Source organism: Balaenoptera ricei, chromosome 10 (genome assembly GCF_028023285.1).
Source record: "Balaenoptera ricei isolate mBalRic1 chromosome 10, mBalRic1.hap2, whole genome shotgun sequence".
In the NCBI taxonomy this organism is placed as follows: domain Eukaryota; kingdom Metazoa; phylum Chordata; class Mammalia; order Artiodactyla; family Balaenopteridae; genus Balaenoptera; species Balaenoptera ricei.
Genome location: NC_082648.1, coordinates 86,332,266 through 86,348,696, shown reverse-complemented (window position 1 = coordinate 86,348,696; position 16,431 = coordinate 86,332,266). Strand labels below are relative to the sequence as shown.

The following is a 16,431-nucleotide window of genomic DNA, read 5'->3' as shown; positions in this document are numbered from 1 at the left end:
TATGTCTTCTCATCTATTTTTGCTCTTTTTTCTCAACTTAAGAAATCAAGAAAAATCGTTAAGAGCTCAGACTCTTTTTTTTTTTTAAATTTTATTTATTTTTGGCTGCATTGGGTCTTCGTTGCTGTGCAAGTTTCTCTAGTTGTGGTGAGCGGGGGCTACTCTTTGTTGAGGTGTGCGTGGGCCTCTCGCTGCGGTGGCTTCTCTTGTTGCAGAGCAGGGGCTCTAGGCGTGCGGGCTTCAGTAGTTGTGGCACATGGGCTTAGTTGCCCCGCGGCATGTGGGATCTTTGCAGACCAGGGCTTGAACCCGTGTCCCCTGCACTGGCAGGCGGATTCTCATCCTCTGCGCCACCAGGGAAGTCCAGAGCTCAGACTCTTAAGGTTGGGGACAGACTCCTTGGATTGAAATCCTCGCTCTGCCATTTTCCAAATTCAATTTTTCCTATGCCTAATATGAATATCAATAACAATGACAACATCACTGACATTATTTATTATATGGCCCAGAGGGGTTAAGTAACTTGGCCAAGGTCACATAGCACTATCTACCTGGAAAAAGCCTCACCTTTATGGAAATACTATGCAGAGGCAAATTAATCCAGACCCTCCCATTCAAATCCGGGAAAGCAAAATTACATTCAACCCACCAGTGTTGATTGCATGTGTAGAAACAGGACAAGACTTCTGCCCTTTGGACCTTGATAGTCTCAAGAGGAGGTGAATGAGGAAACAATCCAACTAGTTATGCATGAGAAATAGACATGGGAAAAAAGTTCAGGGAGCTTAGTTTTAAGCATGGATGTGGGGGGAGGGCCTGGAATGAATCAGGAAAAGCCACAAAGAGGAGGAACATTGGAAAGGCAGCCTTAAAACACACTCTTCAGAATCACCTTGAACCAACGGACTCTGCCAACGTCTGCTAACACAATTTTTGTAGTAGCCCTTCCAAAGTGGATTGGCAAAGCTAGTCTGGTGTACATAGGGTGACCAGCTGTCCCTGTTTGCCTGGGACTGAAGGGTCTCCCAGAATGTGGGACTTTCAGTTTTGAAACTGAAGAGTCAAAGCAACCCTGGGCAAACTGGAAGACTTAGTCGCTGCTGCAGAAGTAAACTATAACAATGCTTGCTAACATCTGTTGATTACATGTAATGCGTTAGATGCACATGGAATTTTCCACGTTTGCTCGTTTAATTCTCCCAATAATCTCACCCCCATTTGAATACTATCATTAGCTCCATTATGCAATGAAGGAAATCAAGGCACACAAATTCTCAAGGTCATGCTTCCGGGAAGTGTTGGGACCAAACCCAGACATTGTCCTGCTAGGGTTGACCTTTTTCACCATTGTTCTATCCTGGGCAAACATCAAAATAATCGGCTGCTGAGGATCTTGGATCCCCCAGGAAAATGGGAAGGGTCAGACCTGAGAACCAAAGCATTAAAAATGTCTTTTAGTTTGATCCCAGCATTTCTAGACTCCCAAATCCATGACTCTCTAGGGCAAAATTCCTCCTGCATTGGATGAAGTTCTAGGTCCTTAGGACAGTTTGCAATGGGTTCTTACTTGTTCCCAGGCAACTATGGTTTAAATGGGACTCAATCTCAACACTGCTTAGCTAATATTTTTACTTCTTTTAAGAAATAATTATCATTAGTTGAGAATGTACTATGCACCTGGCATTGTTCTGAACACCTTGCCTATATTAAATCATTTAATACTTATTTCTTGTATTAGTCATATACATGCTTGCAGAAGAAGAGAAATTTGAAAGTTAGCTTTTCATCCTCTTTCAAAATTGGTGATGACTAGTTGGATAAAATAAGTCCATGGGGAATGGAACATATATTGATGCATCAATTAGTATTTCTCCTAGTACATAAGTGATTTTGTTTTCTCACAACTAATCTCTGCTTTTGCAATATTCTGATTTATAACCTATTTGTGTCCCTTTTAAACACAATTTCATTCTCCCAGTCAAAGGTCTTCTATGGAAGTGTTCTTGGTGATTTAGAAACTCGTGATCTTGGTGTAAAGGAGCTTTGGAAATGTTGTTGATTGTTTGCTTGTTCTTAAAGTTTTTATCAGGCAGTTTATATGCCCCCCATGCTTTAGGGGAGAATGAGAAACCACCAGCATCTGTGGTCTTTGTTGAAAGATTGACTTAGAGCACTAATGCTTTGAGGGAGAATGGATTTGAATGGAAAGGGCATTTTTTCCTAATTCTCAACCATCCACCAGATCCTTGGATTTCTGTTGTCAGAATGCCCTTACTTTCAAATGGGATTTCCATTTCTCCTCAATTTTTATGTTGCCATAGGACAAACAGTCATAAAAATTCATGTCCCCTGCCAACCACCCCACTCAGAAACTTCATTTTTTCCCTCCTTCAAAACTTCTAAGGAGGGAGAAACCATAACTTTCCTTTGAAAATCAAGCCCAGTGAATCAAAAACCTTTATGGTAAGGGAAGGCAATCACAGCTTGGATTCTGCCAGTCAGTCTCATCAACAGTAAATTATATTTATAGCATTCTGTACACATCCTTGCCGAAAATGTACTGTCCTGTGTCCAGAGCAGTGCCTGGCACCAACCAATAAATGCTTCTTTTTTAAAACTTTGTATTTTAAAATAATTTTAAACTTTAAAGAGCTTCAAGAATAGTACAGCTTCAGCAATTGTTAATGATTTGCTACATTTGCTTATCTCACTATTTTTTATCTATACATAAATTTTTAATGAATCAACAGACATCATGCTCCTTTATGTCTAAATAGTTCAGTATCTATGTCCTTTAAACAAGGACATTCTCTGATATAGCTGTGAAATAACAGAAAACATACATTGGTCTCTGCCCCCAGTTCCTGATACAGAGCTACTGAAACCTTTGTAAATTCCTAAGTGATAAGACAGCGCACTAGGCACATCTTTTGTTCTATTGAGGTGACTCTGGGTGGGCTCCCTGGATGGCTCCTAGAGGCAGGCTGGTCACGAGAAAGACCAAGCCGCGATTAGAAGCTTGGAATTTTCAGCCGCACTCTCCATCCTGCAGAAAGAGGAGAGGGATTAGAAACGAAGTTAATAATTGATCATGCCTACGGGAGGAAGCCTCCATAAAATCCCAATAGCAGGACTTCCCTGGTGGTCCAGTGGGTAAGAATCCGCCTTCCAATGCAGGGTATGCAGGTTCGATCCCTGGGGGACCTAAGATCCCACATGCCGCAGGGCAACCAAGTCCATGTGCTGCAACTACTGAGCCGTGCCACAGCTAGAGAGAAGCCTGCACACCACAATGAAAGATCCCGTGTGCTGCAGCTAAGACCCAACACAGACAAAAATAAATAAATAAATAAATAATAAATATTTTTTTTAAAAGTTAAAAAAAAAAATCCCAATAGTGTGGGGTTTGGAGAGCTTCCACGTAGGTGAACTCATCCACACCGGGAGGGTGACGCAGCCCAACTCCATGGGGCCAGTAGCTCCCGCACTCAGGATCCTCCCGGACCTTGCTCTATGTTCTTCATTTCATCTGTATCCATTATCATATCCTTTAATAAACTAATAAACACAAGTAAGTGTTTCCCTGAGTTCTATGAGCCACTCTTGCAAATTAATTGAACCCAAGGAGGGGTCATTGGAACCTCCCATCTACAGCCAGTTGGTCAGAAGCACAGGTGATAAGCTGGGCTTGCAACTGGTGTCCGAAGTGAGTATGTCAGGTCAGGGCGTGGGGGGGGCAGTCTTGTGGAACTGAGCCCTTAACCTGTGGAATCTGATGCTATCTCCAGATAAACAGTTTCAGAATTGAGTTAAATTGCAGGACACCTGGCTGGTGTCACAGAGAATTGCTTGGTGTGGGGAAGAAAATCTCTTGGTGACCAGAAGCATCAGAAGTGAAGTGCTTTGTGTGAGTAGTAAAGGAGACTCACAGGGAAGAAACACACAGGTGGAAAACTGAGTTTTTTCCTTTTTAATAACCATGGTGTAATTATAAGGTTTGGGAAATGTATTATAGTTGTAATACTCACCTAACATATTGTTTATATTTGAATTTCATCAATTGCCCCCAGAATAGTCTTTATAGCAATCTTGACCCCCTCTTCCAGGATCCAATTCAAGATCACACATTGCACTTTGTGGTTGTTCTCTTCAGTTCCCTGTTAACTTAAAACAATAAAACGGCCAGTTATTTTACCAGCAAAATGAGTTTATTCAGGAGCAACAAAGAATTGCAATTCTCGACATGCATCTGTGGTGAACCCACATGCAAGTCAGGTAAAGCAAAGAAGGGGAAACTATTTTGTAGAGGAGAAGGGGAAGTTGGGAGGGGCTTTTATAAACAAAATGTTCACTGGAAGAAACTGGGAGTTAGTAGTATAGTGGCTTTTCATTGGCTGAGTTATGATAGTCTCTCATTGGCTGAGCTCTTGCCAGGCAAAGAGAAAATCTTTCTTCCTTCTGCTGGTGGTAGTAAAGTAGTCACTTCCTGACAGAGATGTAAGTTGTGTCTCTTCCTGTTGGAATCTGTATTGGTGTGGAGTGGTACGTGCAAGAGACGTCCCCCTTCTGGTCGCCTGACTCCATTTTAGTGAGATTTCTCTTTAGTTTTCATAGCTTTTATTTATTTATTTAAATTTATTTTATTTATTTATTTGGCTGCATTGGGTCTTCGTTGCTGTGTGCGGGCTTTCTCTAGTTGTGGCGAGTGGGGGCTACTCTTCGTTGCAGTGCACACGTTTCTCATTGCGGTGGCTTCTCTTGTTGCGGAGCACGGGCTCTAGGCGTGCGGGCTTCAGTAGTTGTGGCACGCAGGCTCAGTAGTTGTGGCTTGCTGGCTCTAGAGCACAGGCTCAGTAGTTGTGGCGCACGGGCTTAGTTGCTCCATGGCATGTGGGATCTTCCTGGAGCAGGGCTCGAACCCGTGTCCCCTGCATTGGCAGGCGGATTCTTAACCACTGTGCCACCAGGGAAGTCTCCTTTCATAGCTTTTAAATCTGCAGAAATTCCTCAGCTTTTCTTTGTCCTTCATAGCATTGACATTTTGAAGGCCAGTTGTTTCATAGACTGTCCCTTAATTTGGTTTGCTCACAATTACATTCAGATCATGCACTTTGGGCAGAAATGCTACACATATTGTGTTCTCAGTGTGTCCTATCAGGATGCAGATGACCTCAGTTTTCTCCACTGTTGGCAATATTAACAATACATGCTTCTTGAACTGAGTAGGTAAATTGAGGACACATAATCATATACATGGATTTTATAATTCTTTCTTATCCTCTATTTGTATTATTAAAAACCAATCTGTTCTTCAAAATCTTACTCCGATGAATCCCATAGGTGGGATTTAGTCAGAGTGGCGGAGAGCACAGGCTTCAGTACTTGACACATTGGTTCAAATCCCTGATTCCACTTAGCAACTGTGACCTTGAACAAATTGACCCCTTAGTTTCCTCATTTGGAAACTGATCATAATGAGAGTGTCTGCAGTTTGTTCATCTGTAATGAGGATTCAAGGAAGCAGTAAATGTAATAAAGCACTTAGCTCTTGGCTTGGCACAAAATAAGTGCTCAAAAAAATTAGTGATTGTTATTATTATAATTAACCCATACAATGGCAAGCAGAGCCAGCTAGTTCTCCCTAAAAACTTCTTGACTTCTTTTGCCATTGGGAAGGGGCCATGTGATCAATTCTGGCCGCAGGACTGTAGGTGAAAGTGCCATGCGCCACTTCTGGGCTGAGGACCTTACAAGCTGGTGCTCTTCCCCTGCCACAGTGACCTTGAAGGCTGCATGTTCCAGATGGAGTAGCTACAAGGTGGAGATAGGCTGCCTATTTAAATTGGTGTGGGAAAAAAATCTCTGGGTGACCAGAAGTGTCCTAAGTGTTCTGTGTGAATAGTAAAGGAGACTCACAGGGAAGAAACACACAGGTGGAAAACTGAATTTAAATAAATAAGAAGTAAACCTTTTTGTCTTAAGCCATGGATATTATATTTTACTATAGTAGAATCTAACATTTCTTTGATTAATTTAAGTAGCATGTCCACATAATGTGTAAACAACGATTTGATAATTATGCAAAAGACTAAAATATACTGTTGATTCTATCTTTACTGACAGTTAACTCTGTGTTTTTACTGATACTCATTCAACAAATATTTCTTGAGCACTAACTGCATGCCTGATTGTCCTGGCAAGTGGCAAGCAAAACCAGGCAGAGTTCCTGTAATCATGAAGGTAAAAGTCTAGTCAGGGAGACAGGCCTTAATCAAATAATGGCATAAGCAAATGCAGAAGTGTAACCAGTCTTAGGCTATGAAGAAGGGAGAGGACCACAGTGCTATGAGAGGCTGAAAGTGAGAAACAGATCCACCACTAGCAATGGGCTCTTGGGAAACGGCTTAATAGCCTAGTAGTTTCCCTGTAAAATGGGTACATTGGCCTAGCTGATCCTGAAGGTCCCTTCCAGCTCTCATAGTCTATATTTTTGTGTGGATTCCTCTTTTTTCCTTGTTTGTGTGAGCATTTTTTTAATTGAAAAAAAAACTAATTTAGCAGAAACATTGGCTAGCACATGAGGCAATGTGACTTCTTTCCTTACTGCTAATTTAAATCCAGTAGTGTTAGGCAGCCTCCCTCAATGTTTTTGCTGAAACTTTGGAATAATGCTTACTAATCATCTTCAGGGGAACTTTGTGAGCTATGAGTAAGCAAGTTTCATTGAGTGACAAAGGCAGGAGGCTTACATCCATTTAGCAAAGATGACCCTCTCTGGGGGTAGAATTTGAAAAGCCCCTGAAGAAATCTGAGGCTGGGGGAAATATTTCCCCCTCTAGCTACCTGAATTCCCATATTATTTGTAACTTCAGAAAATCCTAGAACAACAATGAAAGTTTTTACTTGGGAACAACACTGTTCTTTTTTTCTAATGCTTCAGTGTGTATGTCTTATGGTAGCTGGAAGTCACTGAGGGATAAGGAAGGGAAAGAAGTCAGAAAGATCTGGAGCTTGAGGGGCTTGGCCAGAAAATGCAGATATGAGTCTGTGTGCAGATGTCTTGTGCTCTAGGAAGGCCCTGGCTGCCAGGCTGAAGAGACCACCCACAATGAAGGATCCAGGGATAACCACTCTATCTCACAATGTTGCCAAGGGCCAAAGATGAGTACTTGGCATGTTTATTACCAAAGAAGTTCACTACCTTGCACCAAGCACCATAATAATGTGAAATAGTGGTCTTATATAATCTAAAGAAAGAAACAAAGTACTTTAAGTCAGAAAAGTAAGGGGTATGATTTTTCCCCCCTGTAATGACTGGAGGTCTTTGCTACGAGTTTCATAACACTTGTATACCCTAGATAGGTGTCAAAGAGGCAAATGACAAAAAAATTAGCACAAGCTTCAATTCATGTGACTTTGATTCCCACGTTGATGCCAGCGAAAAAGCCAATACATAACTGCAAAATAACTTTAAGAAAAATTACATGACTAAGCAAAGCTGGTATTAAAAGGCCAGTTCTTCTTTTTGTAAAGGACTCGAAACTTGCTAACATAATAGGAGCAGTTTTCTCATGTCCATAGAACCATTTTCACATCCCACATCTTGCCAGTTTGGTATTTCCTTCCTTTATTGCTTAAAAGATTGTCAGACATTTTGAAAGGAGAGAAGTCAATTAAAATGCATTTAGACTGTTCTTTAAAAATGCTGATAGGACAAGGCAAATTTAAGATACCAGAAACAATAAAATATGAGGGGTTTTTTTTTTAGAAGGCAAGCAATTTTAATGTTCTGTACCCTTGAGGGAAAATACTATATTTTGTTAAAAGTAAATATGTTTTTTTCATTCATTCAAGCAAAGTAGTTTACTTTACTTCACATTATTGTTGAGTTGTCTCAAACATTATGTCCTCATATAGCTTGTAAGTAACTCTTCCAAGGAAAAAAGAAAAAAAAAACCCACATTTCTCCATGATAATACACATATCTAGGATTCTGAGGGGACTTTGGGGACCCAGTGATTTTCACAGCTTTTTCTTTTTTAATCAGTGGAACTAGTTTCTATGTTAAGACTCTCACGAGGAATGTCCATATATAAAACACATGAAATTCGCCCTGCTGGGAGAGGGGATTGAGGACCCCAACCCAAACTCAATCCAGTATTCATTTCAAATAAACTTTGCTTCACTACTTTATCACCAGAGTCCATCAAAGTATCTGGCAGAAAGATTTGTTGAAGAAATATATTATGCTGCCTCAGTCAATATCAAATAGAGATCACCACTTATAATACATATTAGAACATTTATAAAAATAAATAAAACCTAAGTATCCATCAACAGGTAAATGGATAAAAAAGCTGTGGTAAGTGAGAAAGTGGCATAGACATATATACACTACCAAACGTAAAATAGATAGCTAGTGGGAAGCAGCTGCATAGCACAGGGAGATCAGCTCGGTGGTTTGTGACCACCTAGAGGGGTGGGATAGGGAGGGTGGGAGGGAGGGAGATGCAAGAGGGAAGAGATACGGGAACATATGTGTATGTATAACTGATTCACTTTGTTATAAAGCAGAAACTAACACACCATTGTAAAGCAATTATACTCCAATAAAGATGTTAAAAAAAAAAAAGCTGTGGTATACATAAATACAATGGAATACTACTCAGCCATAAAAATGATGGAATTTTGTCACTTGCAGCAACATGGTTGGATTGGAGGGCATTATGCTAAGTGAAATAAGTCAGACAGAGAAAGACAAATACTGTATCACTTATATCACTTATATGTGGAATCTAAAAAATACAATAAACTAGTGAATATAACAAAAAAGAAGCAGACTCACAGATATAGAGAACAAAGTAGTGGTTTCCAGTGGGGAGAGGGAAGAGGGGAGGGGCAACACAGGGGTAGGGGCTTAAGAGATACAAACTATTAGGTATAAAATAAGCTACAAGGATATATTGTACAACATGGGAAATATAGCCAATATTTTATAATTATAAATGGAGTATAACCTTTAAAAATTGTGAATCACTATATTGTACACCTGTAACTTATATAATATTGTACAGCAAGTATACGTCACTAAAAGAAAAAACATAAATTAAAAATAAATAGTGTAATAATGGAAACTATTTAGTGTATTATTTTTAATAATAGTAATTGGCCAGGTAACAGCCTTAAGATACATTTTAGTACTTGGCAAAGTGAATTCATTTTCATTTGAGAAGTATATTTTGAGTTGGAGGGACAGAAGACTTTAATATCAATTAATATCAGTGCCCTGTTTGAATACCCCAGACCCGCTTCTTTCCATCTGTGGTACTTAACCTCACTTTCCTCAGCTGCAAAGGAGAACAATAACATCAATTTTGATGTCCATTAATAAAACCCCCTTTTTTCCATGCATACCAATAGGGTTCACATGAGGTTAAGGGGACTCTATAGCAGTGCCTCATCATGTGTGCTTAGGGGATGGGAGGTAGGGGAGGGGGTGGGATGACTCATCTTGAGCCAATGAATAGAGTGTCATTAAATGGAGGAGACCCAACTGGGAATATTTGGACTTTAGCTGGAGAGGGTCTACCAGTTTGCATGAAAGACTCAGGAGCTTCCTAAAAAGGCTTATTCCAAGGGAATTAGTTACTGGAGGAGAGAGCCAATTTCGAGTGCTGTGTGTTGTTTATCACTCAGATTTGAAGAACTTGTGCATCGCGTCAAAACCAATAACTGGACAAGCTGTTTTGACACAAAAGTTTTAGTAGGACACGGTAGGGGAAGGAATGTCCTGTTGTTCTCTGTAGTGCAGTGATAGCGTTACCGAATCAGGTCCGGCTGCTCGCTGCTCAAAAATCAATAGAGAGAGAGAGAGACAAATGTAGGTAGAAAGGAAAGTTGCTTTTAATCAGAATGCTGGCAATCTGGAGAGATGGTGGACTCAGTGTTCCCCAAAAGCCATTTCCAAAGATTCTGCTCAGCCATGAAAGTTTTTAAAGGGAAAAAGGGAAGTAATCTCAGTTAATCATTGAGATAGGGGGTCAGAGTTGTCACCATCCCCCACTGTGTGCAGGCTTGTCGACTTGTGATTTTTCTTTAGATGCTGTCTTGTTCACACAGTTTGTTTATGAGGTTACTGAAGGGGGAGCTAGGGAAGAGATCTGGTCATCTGTTAATCACTTGTTCTTCATTTCTACTTCTTTGATCTACAGAAAGAATCAACAGATTAAGCAAGGTATTGTGTGGTTGAAAGATCTGAAAGGAGTGCTAGGGCTGGAGATGAGTAGAGCATAGGGTGCCTGGTTTAAGGTTAGTGACAACACGAAACGGCCTCCTGCATCTCTTCCTGCCAAAAGCTGCTTACACTAGCACAGTGTGAACCTCCCTGTGTGATGGCACCAAAACGTCCACCTGTATCTGTCCCCATTACTTGGAGGCTGAGATGACATATCTGTGGGCTTTGTAGGGGGGCTAAGGATCTTCTAGTCACATCTAGAAGACAGAACCTAAGAAATGCTCTTTATTAGTGTTAATAAATTTCCACCTTTTCATTTCACTTTCTTCCCCCATGCCTCCCCAGCAGAACATTTTGCCAATGTTAAAAAGAATGAGGTAAATCTATGTGTATTGATATAGAATATTCGCTAAGATATATTATTGTTAATTGTAAAAAGATACAGAACGATGTAAATATTATGCTTCCATTGATAATAAAGGAATTATACATATATATGCATGGAAGACATTGGAAGGATACAAAAGACCATTTATAGTGATTCTGAGAAGGTGACTCTGGGTGTGGAAATCTGGGGCAAGAGAGACTTCTCATTATTTACTCTTCTGTATTATTTGAATTTCTTTTTTTGGACATATCTACATATATATGTTATTACATATCACAGATATGTAACTTTTAAAAACTATGTATTGCAAAAAATAAAATTTAAATTGAAAATGACTTAGTCTAAACTTTCTCATATTGACTATTACTATCTATCCCAAATAAAAGAAAGGAAAAGGACATACCATTCAGAAAATATGTAAATATTTTCAGTTTTCATATATATATGAGAAATATTTTCATATATATGATATATATATGAAATATATATATATCATATATATGAGAAATATTTTCATATATATATGAAATATATATATATATATATTAATACGGAAGTTCCTTATTTTGGGTAGGCTGTTTTCTTTCCCAGAAGCAGAACACAGCAATAGTGCTTAAGAGGTCTGGTTCTGATGTCAAACAGCTTGGGATCCAATCTTAGCTCTGCCACTCACTAGCTAAATGTCTTGGGTAACTTAACCTGTCTAAGCTTCAATTTCATTGCCTTTAAAATGTGGGAGAATAATAGTATCTACTTTTTAGGGTTATTTATGAAGAGTGAATGAAGTAGCGCAGTTGAAGCGATTACCATACTGGCTGGCCCATGGTAAGCACTTGATAAATATTATTAGAAAATGCATATGATGAAAATAAAGGGCACACAACAGTGAGGATTTGTGGGAAGCCAATATTTGTTTTCCTTTTTGAAAAATGTGGACAGCCAGTGACAAATATGGATAATAAAACACATGTAGAGACGTTCCGTTTGTGTAATTAACAATCTAGTAATTTCCAATCACTGGTTGAAGTTTAGGTCTCTCAATGATGGCAGACCTTTGAGAGTTGAATGGGGTGTGGATAACATGGCAGAGTTTCCCAGTCAGTTTAGAAGAGACTGTGTTACCTATGTTATCTACTTGTCTTTCTGGATGCTCTTACTGTTCTTAGTTTCCCCATGTGTCACTTAACGAGGTGGAAAGAACCATGGACTGAAGAGAAAGAGAATAATTTAAGCCTGACTCTATAACTAATGAGCTGGGTGACCTCAGGGCCATATTGCCCCTACTTGCAAAACAGGGAGACTGGCCCAGATGATCACCGAGTTTCTTCCAGATCTAACAATTCTACAAAAATGCCATGCTTGCTTAGCCCTTCTGGTCTCTACTGAGTCTATATCCTGCGTTGCTCCATTCTGATGAACTCAGATTGCGAGGTGACAAGAGAGCTTTGCAAAGCCTGAACTAAAAATAACCTCCTCCATAAATATTTTATCAGAAGCTAGAGAGCTAAATAAAATAAAAGATAATTAAAAATCAGTATTAATGTCTGTATTCTGAGAATTTCACTTTGTTAATTCCTTTTGTGAACAGAAGTTTCCATCAGAGGTGGCTAAACTAAATTAAGAATGAAAATCCTTCGGAGTGTAAATAAAAGAAACATTTAAATTACTAAAATTTACTAAGAATAAGATTCATTTTACTTTGTCTCCCATTCAATTGATACGGTACTTTTAATAGGTGTACTCATTTAGCTCATATTTTCCAGCATTTTGCAGAAATGTTATACCTTATGTATAATAACGATTAAAATGCTTTACATTTGTGGAGCTGGTGTTTCATAGTTTACCAAGAGATTTTATAGTTTAATAATTTACAACTGAAACATCTACCTGGTCAGGAATTTGATAATATACAAAATAGCTCTTTTCTCTTGTCAAAATGATAAATTGATATTTGAGTTAGAGTTTATTTTATAAAGCAAATATTGCAAGTTGGTAAAAAAAATAAAAAACTGTTCAATAGAAATGCAAAATAGGGTGGTATGTTCTGGAATACTTCTAACTTTTTTCCCACAATAGTGAGTTAGGCAATATTCAAAGAACTTCCTTATTTTAACTTTAAAATTTAAAACAACTTCTCTATATCAATAATAAAGATTCTTTGTTTTTCACCAGGCAGGGAGGTCACTTCAATATTTGATATGCAACATGGTATTTGGTATAAAGCGTGTTGTTTAACCAGGCTATTGAAATCTCACTATAATACCAATTCATATGCTATAGGACCAACCTTTTATTCTCTATAATGCCACAGTTCTCATGCAAACTATATTATTTGTTTTTGGTTTTGGAAGTTGGGACAGAAACAGCACTAGCAAATTTCATTGTTTCAGATACTGAAGAGAAAATTTTGAATTTTAATATAAACTAATTTTAGGTATTTTAATATCATTAATTTTTGAATAGATTGTTTAGATTGGACTGCCTCATTTGAGTAGACTGGAGAAATTCCATATTGCCTCTTTCCTCCATGTTCTGCAAAACGACAGTATAGAACAGTAAAGCATTTGATTTCTCTTTGGAATAATAATGCTGAAGTGAGTCATTCATTTATTCAACAATTTATTGAGTATTTACTATTGTGCTAAGCCTCACAGGAAAGAAAAAGAAGTATATAACTGGGTACTTGCATATACACAATGATAACCAATAATTGTAGATGGGTCAAACTCTAAGCACCAACAGTGGATACTTTAATAGAGTAAAAAAAAAAATTCTGCAGTAGGAGCACTAGAATAGCCAGGGAAGGCTTTGCCCGGGAGGAAGAGCCTGAAAAGATGGGCTGGATTCGAATAGGGGGACATAAATGGAGAAAACATCCCAGGGAGGAGAAGCCATATATAAAACGTTATAGTATTAGTCAGGCAGAAGGCATGTCCTGAAGATAATATTGAAGAAATAGGTCACAGAGCAGAGAACTCTTTAATTACTGAAGGGGTCTACGGACAGGTAGCATGAGCATCCCTGGGAACTTGTAGATATGCAGAACCAGAAACTAATTCCACATATTCAAGGTCTTTGGGTGCTTTGAAGATTGGATGTCTTCCCTGATGAAAATGCAAACTTCACTCTAGAACCAAAATCTAGACATTCCTGGAAACAGTGAGTTTCCCCCCCAATTCCACAATGTTTGCCTAATCTGGAGAGAGGTAGTTAGGTGGATATGATTGTGGAAGTATTTGACTGCTGAGTTAAGTAGCTCAGGCCTCATCCACTCATGAATTCAACAAACATTTATTGAACTCCATTGTGGTAGCACTGGGGATACAGAGAAATATAAGCCCTCCTTAAGCCCTGCCCTTAAGGAGCTCACAATCTTATAGAAAAGTAAGTAACCAACAATTATAAATATCTTTGTGCAAATGAGTTTTAAAGCATTATAACTGAGAAATAAACATGATTTATTCTGTTAACATTTACTGAATATTTAGTACATGCAAAATGGTGGTGTTCAAGGGTATTTGGGGTTGGGGAGAAGCAGAGATGGATCAGTTAAGTGGCTACCATCTAAGAGTAGGAAGTAAAGGAAGAATAAATAGGGTTTGGTCACTGTGAATTCAATGGAAGGCCAGAGAAAGAAGCAAGTCTGCATTAACCCATAAGCGGTAAGGTAAGGTAGAATTTGGATCACTGAGCAGAGAAATAGGGAAGGTGAGAGAGTGAACCATATTTGGGAGGTTTTGTTTGTTTTACTTTTTAGTTGGGGGAGAGATATGTTCAATTTTAGATATGTGGATCTTGAATGCATGTTCATAGAGAATCCTCCAGTAAGGAGGAGGAGGTTCAGGACTGGAGCTTAAGAGAAAAGCAGAGCTGAAGCAATGATTGATCAGATGCTTTTTCCTCCTAACAACCCATCTGAATCACTGGAAAGTAAACAGGATTGATTATGCAGCTTGAAGTTGATGGTTAATTATATTTTGTTTATTTTTAAATAAAGCTCCAAACCTTTGCTTTCTTAGCTGCGAACAACACAAGCAAGTTTAGTGATCTCAATCATGACTATTATGTTCACTAATATGACTTTATTTCCTTTTCCTGTTAGTGCAACAGTAACAGCAAAAAATGATAATAACCAAGTTTTTGTTTTTTTTTTTTAAATTCCATTTTCAAAGTCCTACTCTAGTACATTTTGTCTGTGTGTTCATTTTTTAAATGTATTGGCTGGGACCTCCCTGGTGGCGCAGTGGTTAAAAATCCACCTGCCAATGCAGGGGACACGGGTTCGAGCCCTGGTCCAGGAAGGTCCCACATGCCGCGGAGCAACTAAGCCCGCGAGCCACAACTACTGAAGCCCGTGCGCCTAGGGCCCGTGCTCCGCAACAAGAGAAGCCACCACAACGAGAAGCCCACGCACCACAACGAAGAGTAGCCCCCGCTTTCCGCAGCCAGAGAAAGCCTGTGCACAACAACGAAGACCCAACGCAGACATAAATAAATAAATAAATAAATAAATAAATAAATAAATAAATGTATTGGTTAACTTCAAAAACCACAGCTATCTTGTATCATACAAAATTTGAACAACTGTATAAATGGTTATTATAGTCAATGCATAGCTGAGTGGTTTAAATTCCTCAGAAGTTAATTGTGTAATTTAATTTTAACATGTAGATTTTGTGCTATATTTACCTATTATGCTCTTGCTCTCCCCCAGCTCCTGGCAAGATTTACTGACTATTCAAACTACCAGCTTCTGTAAGCTCCTCTACCTGGCATATCCACGTGTGGCATTATCTCTCATCTGGTAGGGACTGGATGAATCTTGCTGTGGTAGACTTGGTGGATGGAGTGTCCAGGGGTGATACCTGGGCACGGATGCCATTACTCAGTGGTAGATTTCTCCTACATATCTGCGGTGTTGGCTCAGTTTATGTAACAGAGCTTCCATGTCGGTCTCCAAAGAGACCCTTGCAATCTAGACAAATACATTCACTTTCTAGGAGAAAAAACAGAGACTCCACAAGAGAAAATTCAGAGTTATGGTTGATGGTATGGGCTTTGGTGTTAGACTAGGGCTCAAATCCAGGCTCTGTCACTTTTAACCAGATGATCTTGGGTAAGTAGAAACAAATAAGCAAAAAAAGCCAACTAGTTTACTTTTTTTTTTTTTTTTTTTTTTTTTTTTTTTTTTTAGTTTACTTTTATTAAAAGAGTAATCCATACACATGGTATAAAATTCAAACAGTACAAAGGGTATACAAGAAAAAGTGTCTCCCTGCACTTCAGATCTGCAGTCTACTCTGCAGAGTAACCATTCCTAAGGGTTTCTTGTACAAACGTTCAGAATTTCATGCATATGCATAGCATAATACAAATGCGGCTGTGTAAATGTGCAAGTATATCTATATCAATTCCTGTAAGTGAAATTTTTGTCAGGGGTATGTGCATTTAAAATTTTGTATGTAGGGCTTCCCTGGTGGCGCAGTGGTTGAGAGTCTGCCTGCCGGTGCAGGGGACACGGGTTCGAGCCCTGGTCTGGGAGGATCCCACATGCTGCGGAGCAACTAGGCCCGTGAGTCACAATTGCTGAGCCTGCGCGTCTGGAGCCTGTGCTCCGCAACAAGAGAGGCCGCGACAGTGAGAGGCCCGCGCACCGCGATGAAGAGTGGCCCCCACTTGCCGCAACTAGAGAAAGCCCTCGCACAGAAACGAAGACCCAACACAGCCATAAATAAATAAATAAAAAAAAAAAAAAAAAAAAATTTTGTATGTAGATGCTGCCTAATGGTCATCCAAAAGACTGCACAGT

The 16,431-nt window shown here is 39.2% G+C and overlaps 1 long non-coding RNA gene across 1 annotated transcript in view; it reads right to left on the bottom strand.

Annotated features, from left to right (window-relative positions):
- Window positions 1–2,762: 2,762 nt before the first annotated feature.
- LOC132373495 (uncharacterized) overlaps window positions 2,763–16,431 on the bottom strand; it is a 19,194-nt gene continuing 5,525 nt past the window's right edge. Inside the window, exons 2-3 of the long non-coding RNA XR_009505435.1 lie at window positions 4,029–4,164; window positions 2,763–3,046 (exon numbers count right to left, since the gene is read on the bottom strand). This is a non-coding gene — a long non-coding RNA (uncharacterized LOC132373495). The remainder of the gene's footprint in view (window positions 3,047–4,028; window positions 4,165–16,431) is intronic.